At 55.8% G+C, this 15,266-nt stretch overlaps 1 pseudogene; it reads left to right on the forward strand.

Moving 5' to 3' along the window:
* Positions 1-818: 818 nt before the first annotated feature.
* Positions 819-14,138, forward strand: LOC140212244 (uncharacterized; annotated as a pseudogene).
* Positions 14,139-15,266: the final 1,128 nt, after the last annotated feature.

Genomic DNA, 15,266 nt, shown 5'->3' on the forward strand with positions numbered 1-15,266 from the left:
ACACACACCATCACGAATACACCCCATCACACACACCCACCATCACAAATACCCACCATAACACACACACACCATCACAAATACTCACCATCACACACACACACCATCACACACACCCACCATCACACACACCCACCATCACGCTCACCCACCATCACAAATACCCACCATAACACACACACCATCACAAATACCCACCATCACACACACACACTATCACATTCACCCACCATCACACTCACCCACCATCACAAATACCCCCCATCAAACACACCCTCAATCACACACCCACCATCACACATACACCAATCTTCACACACACCCACCATCACAAAAACCCACCATCACACTCACCCACTATCCCGAGTACACATCATCACATACACCCACCATCACATGCACACCATCACAAATACCCACCATCACAAATACCCAACATCACACACACCCACCATCAGACACACGCACCATCACAAATACACACCATCACACTCACCCACCATCACAAATACCCACCATCACACATGCCTAACATCACAAATACACACCATCAAAAATACACACCATCCCACACACCCACCATCACACTCACACACCGTCACCCACACCCACCATCACAAATACCCACTATCACACTCACCCACCATCACACCCACCATCACACACACCCACCATCACATGCACCCACTATCACACACACACCATCACCAATACCCACCATCACACTGACCCATCATACACACCCATCATCACAAATAACCACCATCACAAATACCCTCCTTCACACACACCCCCATCACACACACCCACCATCACAAATGCACCCCATCACAAATACCCACCATCACACACACACACCATCACACACACCCACCATCACAAATACCCACCATCACGTACACCCACCATCACACACACACCATCACAAATACCCACCATCACACACACACTCGCCATCACAAATACACACCATCAGAAGTACCAACCATCACACACACCTACCATCACCCACACCCACCATCACACACACCCACCATCACGCTCACCCACCATCACAAATACCCACCATCACATACACCCACCATCACAAATACCCACCATCACACACACACACACCATCACATTCACCCACCATCACACTCACCCACCATCACAAATAGCCCCTCATCACACACACCCTCCATCATCCACACCTACCATCTCACACACCAACCATCACAGTCATCCAACGTCACACACACCCACCATCACACTCACACCATCACACACACCCACCATCACACTCACACCCACCATCACACTCACACCATCACACACACCCACCATCACAAATACACACCATCAGAGATACCCTCCATCACCACACTATCTCCCCACACTCCCAGCACACCATACTCTCTCCCCACACACTCCCAACACACCACACTCTCTGCCTACCCTCACACCACACCACAATCTCTCCCCACACTCCCAACACACCACACTCTCTCCCCACAATCCCAGCACACCACACTCTCTCCCCACACACTCCCAACACACCACTCTCTCCCCACATTACCAGCACACCACACTCTCTCCCCACACACTCCCAGCACACAACACACTCTCCCCACACACTCCCAGCACACCACACTCTCTCCCCACACACTCCCAGCACACCACACTCTCTCTCCACACACTCCCAACACACCACACTCTCTGCCTACACTCCCAGCACACCACACTCTCTCCCCACAGTCCCATCACACCACCCTCTCTCCCCACACACTCCCAACACACCACACTCTCTCCCCACACACCACACTCTCTCCCCACACACTCCCAGCACACTACACTCTCTCCCCGCATATTCCCAGCACACCACACTCTCTCACCGCATTCCTAGCACACCACACTCCCACCCCACACACTCCCAGCACACACTCCCAGCACACCACACTCTCTCCCCACACACTCCCAGCACACAACACACACTCCCAGCACACCACACTCTCTCCCCACACACTCCCAGCACACCACACTCTCTCCCCACACACTCCCAACACACCACACTCTCTGCCTACACTCCCAGCACACCACACACTCTCCCCACAGTCCCATCACACCACACTCTCTCCCCACACACTCCCAACACACCATACTCTCTCCCCACACACCACACTCTCTTCCCACACACTCCCAGCACACTACACTCTCTCCCCGCATATTCCCAGCACACCACACTCTCTCCCCGCATTCCTAGCACACCACACTCCCACCCCACACACTCCCAGCACACACTCCCAGCACACCACACTCTCTCCCCGCATTCCCAGCACACCACTCTCTCCCCACACACTCCTAACACACCACACTCTCTGCCCGCACATTCCCAGCACACCGCACTCTCTCCCCGCACATTCCCAGCACACCGCACTCTCTCCTCATATTCCCAGCACACCACACTCTCACCCCACACACTCCCAGCACACTCCACTCTCTCCCCGCATATTCCCAGCACACCACACTCTCTCCCCGCATTCCTAGCACACCACACTCCCACCCCACACACTCCCAGCACACACTCCCAGCACACCACACTCTCTCCCCGCATTCCCAGCACACCGTACTCTCTCCCCGCACATTCCTAGCACACCGCACTCTCTCCTCATATTCCCAGCACACCACACTCTCACCCCACACACTCCCAGCACACTCCACTCTCTCCCCACACACTCCCAGCACACCACACTCTCTCCCCACACACTCCCAGCACACTCCACTCTCTCCCCACACACTGCCAGCAAACCACACTCTCTCCCCGCACATTCCCAGCACACACTCTTTTCCCCACACACTCCCAGCACACTCCACTCTCCCCCACACATTCCCAGCACACTACACTCTCTCCCCACACACTCCCAGCACACCACTCTCTCCCCATATTCCCAGCACACCACACTGTCTCTCCACACATTCCCAGCACACCACATTCTCTGCCTACACTCCCATCACACCACACTCTCTCCCCACAATCCCAGTACACCACACTCTCTCCCCACAATCCCAGCACACCACACTCTCTCCCCACACTCCCAGCACACCACACTCTCTCCCCACACTCCCAGCACACCACACTCTCTCCCCACAATCCCAGCACACCACACTCTCTCCCCACAATCCCAGCACACCACACTCTCTCCCCACACTCCCAGCACACCACACTCTCTCCCCACACTCCCAGCACACCACACTCTCTCCCCACAATCCCAGCACACCACACTCTCTCCCCACACTCCCAGCACACCACACTCTCTCCCCACACTCCCAGCACACCACACTCTCTCCCCACACATTCCCAGCACACCACACTCTCTCCCCACACACTCCCAGCACAGCACTCTCTCCCCATATTCCCAGCACACCACACTCTCTGCCCTCACACTCCCAGCACACCACACTCTCTCCCCATACACTCCCTGCACACCAAACTCTCTCCCCACACATTCCCAGCCCACCACACTCTCTCTCCACACATTCCCAGCACACCACACTCTCTCCCCACACATTCCCAACACACCACTCTCTCCACACACTCCCAGCACACCACTCTCCCCACACACTCCCAGCACACTACGCTCTCTCCCCACACACTCCCAGCACACCACACGCTCTCCCCGCACATTCACAGCACACCGCACTCTCTCCCCGCACATTCCCAGCACACCGCACTCTCTCCCCATATTCCCAGCACACCACACTCTCTCTCCACACATTCCCAGCACACCACACTCTCTACCCACATTCCCAGCACACACTCTCTCCACACACACTCCCAGCACACCGCACTTTCTCCCCACATTCCCAGCACACCACACTCTCTCTCCACAATCCCAGCACATCACACTCTCTCCCCACATTCCCAGCACACTACACTCTCTCCCCACACACTCCCAGCACACCACTCTCTCCCCATATTCCCAGCACACCACACTGTCTCTCCACACATTCCCAGCACACCACATTCTCTGCCTACACTCCCATCACACCACACTCTCTCCCCACAATCCCAGTACACCACACTCTCTCCCCACAATCCCAGCACACCACACTCTCTCCCCACACTCCCAGCACACCACACTCTCTCCCCACACTCCCAGCACACCACACTCTCTCCCCACAATCCCAGCACACCACACTCTCTCCCCACAATCCCAGCACACCACACTCTCTCCCCACACTCCCAGCACACCACACTCTCTCCCCACACTCCCAGCACACCACACTCTCTCCCCACAATCCCAGCACACCACACTCTCTCCCCACACTCCCAGCACACCACACTCTCTCCCCACACTCCCAGCACACCACACTCTCTCCCCACACATTCCCAGCACACCACACTCTCTCCCCACACACTCCCAGCACAGCACTCTCTCCCCATATTCCCAGCACACCACACTCTCTGCCCTCACACTCCCAGCACACCACACTCTCTCCCCATACACTCCCTGCACACCAAACTCTCTCCCCACACATTCCCAGCCCACCACACTCTCTCTCCACACATTCCCAGCACACCACACTCTCTCCCCACACATTCCCAACACACCACTCTCTCCACACACTCCCAGCACACCACTCTCCCCACACACTCCCAGCACACTACGCTCTCTCCCCACACACTCCCAGCACACCACACGCTCTCCCCGCACATTCACAGCACACCGCACTCTCTCCCCGCACATTCCCAGCACACCGCACTCTCTCCCCATATTCCCAGCACACCACACTCTCTCTCCACACATTCCCAGCACACCACACTCTCTACCCACATTCCCAGCACACACTCTCTCCACACACACTCCCAGCACACCGCACTTTCTCCCCACATTCCCAGCACACCACACTCTCTCTCCACAATCCCAGCACATCACACTCTCTCCCCACAGTCCCAGCACACCACACTCTCTCTCCACACACTCCCAACACACCACACTCTCTGCCTACACTCCCAGCACACCACACTCTCTCCCCACAGTCCCATCACACCACCCTCTCTCCCCACACACTCCCAACACACCACACTCTCTCCCCACACACCACACTCTCTCCCCACACACTCCCAGCACACTACACTCTCTCCCCGCATATTCCCAGCACACCACACTCTCTCACCGCATTCCTAGCACACCACACTCCCACCCCACACACTCCCAGCACACACTCCCAGCACACCACACTCTCTCCCCACACACTCCCAGCACACAACACACACTCCCAGCACACCACACTCTCTCCCCACACACTCCCAGCACACCACACTCTCTCCCCACACACTCCCAACACACCACACTCTCTGCCTACACTCCCAGCACACCACACACTCTCCCCACAGTCCCATCACACCACACTCTCTCCCCACACACTCCCAACACACCATACTCTCTCCCCACACACCACACTCTCTTCCCACACACTCCCAGCACACTACACTCTCTCCCCGCATATTCCCAGCACACCACACTCTCTCCCCGCATTCCTAGCACACCACACTCCCACCCCACACACTCCCAGCACACACTCCCAGCACACCACACTCTCTCCCCGCATTCCCAGCACACCACTCTCTCCCCACACACTCCTAACACACCACACTCTCTGCCCGCAAATTCCCAGCACACCGCACTCTCTCCCCGCACATTCCCAGCACACCGCACTCTCTCCTCATATTCCCAGCACACCACACTCTCACCCCACACACTCCCAGCACACTCCACTCTCTCCCCGCATATTCCCAGCACACCACACTCTCTCCCCGCATTCCTAGCACACCACACTCCCACCCCACACACTCCCAGCACACACTCCCAGCACACCACACTCTCTCCCCGCATTCCCAGCACACCGTACTCTCTCCCCGCACATTCCTAGCACACCGCACTCTCTCCTCATATTCCCAGCACACCACACTCTCACCCCACACACTCCCAGCACACTCCACTCTCTCCCCACACACTCCCAGCACACCACACTCTCTCCCCACACACTCCCAGCACACTCCACTCTCTCCCCACACACTGCCAGCAAACCACACTCTCTCCCCACACATTCCCAGCACATCACGCTCTCTCTCCACATTCCCAGCACACCACACTCCCCACACACTCCCAGCACACTCCATTCTCTCCCCACACACTCCCAGCACACCACACTCTCTCCCCGCACATTCCCAGCACACACTCTTTTCCCCACACACTCCCAGCACACTCCACTCTCCCCCACACATTCCCAGCACACTACACTCTCTCCCCACACACTCCCAGCACACCACTCTCTCCCCATATTCCCAGCACACCACACTGTCTCTCCACACATTCCCAGCACACCACATTCTCTGCCTACACTCCCATCACACCACACTCTCTCCCCACAATCCCAGTACACCACACTCTCTCCCCACAATCCCAGCACACCACACTCTCTCCCCACACTCCCAGCACACCACACTCTCTCCCCACACTCCCAGCACACCACACTCTCTCCCCACAATCCCAGCACACCACACTCTCTCCCCACAATCCCAGCACACCACACTCTCTCCCCACACTCCCAGCACACCACACTCTCTCCCCACACTCCCAGCACACCACACTCTCTCCCCACAATCCCAGCACACCACACTCTCTCCCCACACTCCCAGCACACCACACTCTCTCCCCACACTCCCAGCACACCACACTCTCTCCCCACACATTCCCAGCACACCACACTCTCTCCCCACACACTCCCAGCACAGCACTCTCTCCCCATATTCCCAGCACACCACACTCTCTGCCCTCACACTCCCAGCACACCACACTCTCTCCCCATACACTCCCTGCACACCAAACTCTCTCCCCACACATTCCCAGCCCACCACACTCTCTCTCCACACATTCCCAGCACACCACACTCTCTCCCCACACATTCCCAACACACCACTCTCTCCACACACTCCCAGCACACCACTCTCCCCACACACTCCCAGCACACTACGCTCTCTCCCCACACACTCCCAGCACACCACACGCTCTCCCCGCACATTCACAGCACACCGCACTCTCTCCCCGCACATTCCCAGCACACCGCACTCTCTCCCCATATTCCCAGCACACCACACTCTCTCTCCACACATTCCCAGCACACCACACTCTCTACCCACATTCCCAGCACACACTCTCTCCACACACACTCCCAGCACACCGCACTTTCTCCCCACATTCCCAGCACACCACACTCTCTCTCCACAATCCCAGCACATCACACTCTCTCCCCACAGTCCCAGCACACCACACTCTCTCCCCACAGTCCCATCACACCACACTCTCTCCCCACGCAATCCCATTATTCCAGAATCACAACACATACTCCCATCATAATGCACTCCCAGCACACCACACTCTCTCCCTATGTTCCCAGCACACCACACTCTCTCCCCACACACTCCCAACACACCACTCTCTCTCCCCACAATCCCAGCACACCACACTCTCTCCCCACAATCCCAGCACACCACACTCTCTCCCCACAATCCCAGCACACCACACTCTCTCCCCACACTCCCAGCACACCACACTCTCTCCCCACACTCCCAGCACACCACACTCTCTCCCCACATTCCCAGCACACTACACTCTCTCCCCACACACTCCCAGCACACCACTCTCTCCCCATATTCCCAGCACACCACACTGTCTCTCCACACATTCCCAGCACACCACATTCTCTGCCTACACTCCCATCACACCACACTCTCTCCCCACAATCCCAGTACACCACACTCTCTCCCCACAATCCCAGCACACCACACTCTCTCCCCACACTCCCAGCACACCACACTCTCTCCCCACACTCCCAGCACACCACACTCTCTCCCCACAATCCCAGCACACCACACTCTCTCCCCACAATCCCAGCACACCACACTCTCTCCCCACACTCCCAGCACACCACACTCTCTCCCCACACTCCCAGCACACCACACTCTCTCCCCACAATCCCAGCACACCACACTCTCTCCCCACACTCCCAGCACACCACACTCTCTCCCCACACTCCCAGCACACCACACTCTCTCCCCACACATTCCCAGCACACCACACTCTCTCCCCACACACTCCCAGCACAGCACTCTCTCCCCATATTCCCAGCACACCACACTCTCTGCCCTCACACTCCCAGCACACCACACTCTCTCCCCATACACTCCCTGCACACCAAACTCTCTCCCCACACATTCCCAGCCCACCACACTCTCTCTCCACACATTCCCAGCACACCACACTCTCTCCCCACACATTCCCAACACACCACTCTCTCCACACACTCCCAGCACACCACTCTCCCCACACACTCCCAGCACACTACGCTCTCTCCCCACACACTCCCAGCACACCACACGCTCTACCCGCACATTCACAGCACACCGCACTCTCTCCCCGCACATTCCCAGCACACCGCACTCTCTCCCCATATTCCCAGCACACCACACTCTCTCTCCACACATTCCCAGCACACCACACTCTCTACCCACATTCCCAGCACACACTCTCTCCACACACACTCCCAGCACACCGCACTTTCTCCCCACATTCCCAGCACACCACACTCTCTCTCCACAATCCCAGCACATCACACTCTCTCCCCACAGTCCCAGCACACCACACTCTCTCCCCACAGTCCCATCACACCACACTCTCTCCCCACGCAATCCCATTATTCCAGAATCACAACACATACTCCCATCATAATGCACTCCCAGCACACCACACTCTCTCCCTATGTTCCCAGCACACCACACTCTCTCCCCACACACTCCCAACACACCACTCTCTCTCCCCACAATCCCAGCACACCACACTCTCTCCCCACAATCCCAGCACACCACACTCTCTCCCCACAATCCCAGCACACCACACTCTCTCCCCACACTCCCAGCACACCACACTCTCTCCCCACACTCCCAGCACACCACACTCTCTCCCCACAATCCCAGCACACCACACTCTCTCCCCACACTCCCAGCACACCACACTCTCTCCCCACACTCCCAGCACACCACACTCTCTCCCCACACATTCCCAGCACACCACACTCTCTCCCCACACACTCCCAGCACAGCACTCTCTCCCCATATTCCCAGCACACCACACTCTCTGCCCTCACACTCCCAGCACACCACACTCTCTCCCCATACACTCCCTGCACACCAAACTCTCTCCCCACACATTCCCCGCCCACCACACTCTCTCTCCACACATTCCCAGCACACCACACTCTCTCCCCACACATTCCCAACACACCACTCTCTCCACACACTCCCAGCACACCACTCTCCCCACACACTCCCAGCACACTACGCTCTCTCCCCACACACTCCCAGCACACCACACGCTCTCCCCGCACATTCACAGCACACCGCACTCTCTCCCCGCACATTCCCAGCACACCGCACTCTCTCTCCACACATTCCCAGCACACCACACTCTCTACCCACATTCCCAGCACACACTCTCTCCACACACACTCCCAGCACACCGCACTGTCTCCCCACATTCCCAGCACACCACACTCTCTCTCCACAATCCCAGCACATCACACTCTCTCCCCAAAGTCCCAGCACACCACACTCTCTCCCCACAGTCCCATCACACCACACTCTCTCCCCACGCAATCCCATTATTCCAGAATCACAACACATACTCCCATCATAATGCACTCCCAGCACACCACACTCTCTCCCTATGTTCCCAGCACACCACACTCTCTCTCCACACACTCCCAACACACCACTCTCTCTCCCCATACTCCCAGCACACCGCACTCTCTCCCCACATTCCCAGCACACCACACTCTCTCTCCATGTTCCCAGCACACCGCACTCTCTCCCCACATTCCCAGCACACCACACTCTCTCTCCATGTTCCCAGCACACCACACTCTCTCCCCACTTTCCCAGCACACCACACTCTCTCCCCACATTCCCAGCACACCACACTCTCTCCCCACACACTCCCAGTACACCACACTCTCTCTCCACAATCCCAGCACACCACAGTCCCATCACACCACACTCTCTCCCCATATTCCCAGCACACCACACTCTCACCCCACACACTCCCAGCACACCACACTCTCTCCCCACACACTTCCTGCACACCACACTCTCTCCCCACACACTTCCTGCACACCACACTCTCTCCCCACATTCCCAGCACACCAGACTCTCTGCCTACACTCCCAGCACACCACACTCTCTCCCCACGCACCCCCACCACACCACACTCCCAGCACACCACTCTCTCTCCCCACACTCCCAGCACACCACACTCTCTCCCCACACTCCCAGCACACCACACTCTCTGCCTACTCTCCCACCACATCACATTCTCTCCCCACAATCCCAGCACACCACACTCTCTCCCCACAGTCCCATCACACCACACTCTCTCCCCACATTCCCAGCACACCACACTCTGTCTTACTCCCAGCACACCACACTCTCTCCCCACACACTCCCAGCACACCGCACTCTCTCCCCATATTCCCAGCACACCACACTCTCTCCCCACATTCCCAGCACACCACACTCTCTCCCCACACACTCCCAGCACACCACACTCTCTCCCCACACACTCCCAGCACACCGCACTCTCTCCCCATATTCCCAGCACACCACACTCTCTCCCCACATTCCCAGCACACCACACTCTCTCCCCACACACTCCCAGCACACCACACTCTCTCTCCACACACTCCCTGCCCACCACACTCTCTCCCCACAATCCCACCACACCACGCTCTCTCCCCACAATCCCACCACACCACACTCTCTCCCCACACTCCCAACACACCGCACTCTCTCCCCACATTCCCAGCACACCACACTCTCTCCCCACACACTCCCAGCACACCACACTCTCTCTCCACACACTCCCTGCCCACCACACTCTCTCCCCACAATCCCACCACACCACGCTCTCTCCCCACAATCCCACCACACCACACTCTCTCCCCACACTCCCAACACACCACACTGTCTCCCCACACACTCCCAGCACACCACACTCTCTTCCCACACACTCCCAGCACACCACACTCTCTCCCTGCATTCCCAGCACACCGCACTCTCTCTCCACACATTCCCAGCACACCACACTCTCTCCCCACACACTCCCAGCACACCACACTCTCTGCCTACACTCCCATCACACCACACTCTCTCTCCGCACATTCCCAGCACACCACACTCTCTGCTTACACTCCCACCACACCACACTCTCTCCCCACAATCCCAGCACACCACAGTCTCTCCCCACACTCCCATCACCTACACTCCCATCACCCACACTCCCGTCACCCACACTTCCGTTACCCACACTCCCATCGTCCCACACTCCCATCGTCCACACTCCCATCATCCACACTCCCATCATCCACACTCCCGTCTCCCACACTCCCATCATCCCACACTCCCATCGTCCACATTCCCGTCTTCCACACTCCCGTCTCCCACACTCCCATCGTCCCACACCCCCATCATCCACACTCCCATCGTCCCACACTCCCTTCACCCAAACTCCCATCATCCCACACTCCCATCGTCCCACACTCCCATCGTCCACACTCCCATCGTCCACACTCCCATCGTCCACACTCCCGTCTCCCACACTCCCATCGTCCCACACTCCCATCGTCCACACTCCCGTCTCCCACACTCCCATCGTCCACACTCCCATCTCCCACACTCCCATTGTCCCACACTCCCATCATCCACACTCCCATCGTCCCACACTCCCGTCACCCAAACTCCCGTCATCCCACACTCCCGTCATCCGCACTCCCATTGTCCACACTAAAAGTTCAAGGTGAAATTTATTATCAGAGTACAATCATCTCATCACAGACAAGTCTGGGATTCTTTGTCTATGGCAGACTCAACAAATCTATAGAATAGAAATTGTAAGAAGATCAATTAAAGATGAGATAGGGATGAGACGACAACAAACTGCACGTGCAAATATAAATAAATAGAAATAATTAATGAGAGCATGAAATAACAATATAAGGTGTCCTTAAAGTCAGACCGTTTGCTTTGGGAACATCTCAATTGATGAGTGTAGTTATCCCCTTTTGTTCAACAGCTGGGTAGTTGAGGGGTAGTAACTGTTCTTGAACCTGGTGGTGTGAGTCCTGAGACACCTGTACCTTCTACCTGATAGCAGCAGCGAGAAAAGAGCAAGGCCTGGGTGGTGAGGATCTTTGATGATGGACGCTGCTTTTCTACGGGAGCGTTTCATGTGGATGTGCTCAGTGGTTGGAAGGGTTTTACCTGAGGTGTGCTCGGCAAAACCACTAGTTTTTGCAGGATTTTCCACTCAGACATTAGTGATCCTGTACCAGGCTGTAATGCAGCCAGTCAGCACACTTTCCACCACACATCTATAAATGTTTGCCAATTTTTTTAATGGTTGAAGAATCTCCACAGACTCCCAAGCAAGTAGAGGCACTGTCATGCTTTCTTTGCAATATGATGGATCTAGGACAGGCCCTCGGAGATAGTGACACCTGGGAATTTAATGGTACTGACCCTCTCCACCTCTGATCCTCAGATCTTTACTGCCCCTGTACCTGGTTTCCCTCTCCTGAAGTCTACAATCAGTTCCTTGGTCATATTGACATTGAGTGAGACGTTGTTGTTATTAAACCACTCAGCCAAATTGTCAATCTCTCTCCTCTATACTGATTCATCACCACCTTTGATACAGCCCACAGCAGTGGTGTCATCAGCAAACTTGTATTTGGTGTTGGAGCTGTACTTAGCCACACGGTCATAGGTGTAAAGCAAGTTGAGCAGGGGGCTAAGCACACATCCCTGCTGTGCTCATGTGCTGATGGAGATTGTGGAGGAGATGTTTTTGCCAATCCAAAATGACTGGGGTATATAAGTGAAGAAATCCAGGATCCATTTGCACAAGTGGGTGTTGAGGCCTGGCCTTAGAGTTTACTAATTAGTTTTGATTAGATGATGTTATTAAATGCTGAGCTGTGCATCCTGATGCACCGTATGTATTTTTGCTGTCCAGATGCTCCAGAGTTGTCTGAAGAGCCAATGAGATGACATATGCTGTAGACCTGTTGCTCTGGTAGGCAAATTGGAGTGGATCCACAAAGACAGGAGCTTCTATGATTCATCACCAACCAATCCCACACTCCCACCATCCCCATTCCCATCCCACAGTCCCACCATCCCCATTCCCAACCCACACTCCCACCATCCCCATTCCCATTCCACACACCCATCCCACAGTCCCATCATCCCCATTCCCATCCCACACTCCCACCATCCCCATTCCCATACCACATTCCCACCATCCCCACTCCCATCCCACACTCCCACCATCCCCATTCCCATCCCACAGTCCCACCATCCCTATTCCCATCCCACACTCCCATCCCACAGTCCCACCATTCCCATCCCACACTCCCACCATCCCCATACCACATTCCCACCATTCCCATTCCCATCCCACACTCTCATCCCACAGTCCCACCATCTCCATTCCCATCCCACATTCCCACCATCCCTATTCCCATCCCATACTCCCATCCCATAGTCCCACCATCCCCATTCCCATTCCACATCCCCATTCCCATCCCACGCTTCCATCCCACACTCCAATTGCATACCCCAACATCCCACACTCCAATTGCATACCCCAACATCCCACACTCCCAACATCCAGCACTCCCATGTCACTCCCACCCCACATGCTCTCCACTGTCTGACTGCTCACAATACCGCACATATCCAGCATGCTACACCCCACCATTCCACTCCCCACTGCCATCCCACTCTCTCCCCTGTTACATCACTGGTCTTTGCACACTCCCTGCGCAACCCCTCATCTTCCTCCTCACCAGCGTCTCCCACCTTCACTCTGCCTCTTACACCTTGCACCCTGCACCCTGCCCCCTGCACCATGACCCCTACCTCTTGTCCCCCACATCCCATCTTCTGCACGTGTAAGGCTACAGACAAACCCTGCTCCTCAGTGTCTAGGGAAACCCCACAAGCAGCCCGCTACCGTAAGCCCGTTTATGTGGAGGCTGCGTAAATGCCCAATTCACAGATCAAACAGAACACCATAAGTGATCAAATACATACTCTTTATAAATCTTACTGCGAATATCGGTTAACAAAGAATACTCTCTAAAAGAATAAAACAAAGAAGGGCAGAGTTTTAAAAGTCAGTGCACTTAAGGTTTCGATGGAGCTCAATATCCCGCAGAACCTCGACCTTCCGTCCTCGGCCTCCGACGACCTGCGCGGGACCACTCCTTGGGTAGTCGACCAGACACCTCCGAATGTGACCTTCCTCCATCTTCTCCGCTCGAAAAACCCGCCAAACCACACAGTCCCCAGCCATATGAGACAGAACATCACCCACCAAAAGAATGGCATGGACACTCATTGGTTCGTTTTCTCTCTCTTATCAATAATATAACCTAAACAAGCAGAGAGAGAGAGAGAGAAAACTCCTTACATCGCAGTTATTGTTACAGAAAAGCCATTTTATATAACATACAAAGAAGCCATTTTAGACACCTCAGCAGCTAGTGTAACCAGCACCCAGTTACACTCTCCCCCCACCAAATAAAGTCATGTCCTCATGACATTAAAGGATTTCACTAATCCTCCTTGCAAAACACAAAACCCAACCCAGGTGCATTGACCCCCCCCCCCCCCCCGCCCGCTCTCTCGCTGGGACCCCTCGGCAACTCGGAGCCCTCTAACTCAGGTTCGGGATCCACCCTCTCTCCTTCCAAATCAGTATCCTTCTTCAGGGCCGGGCACGGTTCAGCCTTCCCCGAAGGGGGTTCCCCATCACCCTGCGGCTCTGTAGAATCCTCATACTAGGCACAGGCTCCACACCGGGCGCTGGGTCCACCTGCACCTCCTGTCCCAGGGGCAACAGATGGTTGTGATGAAGAACCTTGACAGACCCATTCCCACCCTCTAGTCTCACTCAGTAAACAGGTAGGTTCGGCATCTGGCTCTCTACCGCACAGGGGGGTGGCCACCCAGCGATCCGCCAACTTGTGCTTACCGGCTAGTCCTAAATTCCCTATGAGGACCCGGTCTCCCAGCATAAGTTGGGCGAACTTCACTTTCTGATCATACTTCCTCTTATTCCCTTGATTCTGCTTGGTGGCCACTGCCTCAGCCAACTCATATGCTCTTT

Source organism: Mobula birostris, chromosome 18 (genome assembly GCF_030028105.1).
Source record: "Mobula birostris isolate sMobBir1 chromosome 18, sMobBir1.hap1, whole genome shotgun sequence".
Classification (NCBI taxonomy): domain Eukaryota; kingdom Metazoa; phylum Chordata; class Chondrichthyes; order Myliobatiformes; family Myliobatidae; genus Mobula; species Mobula birostris.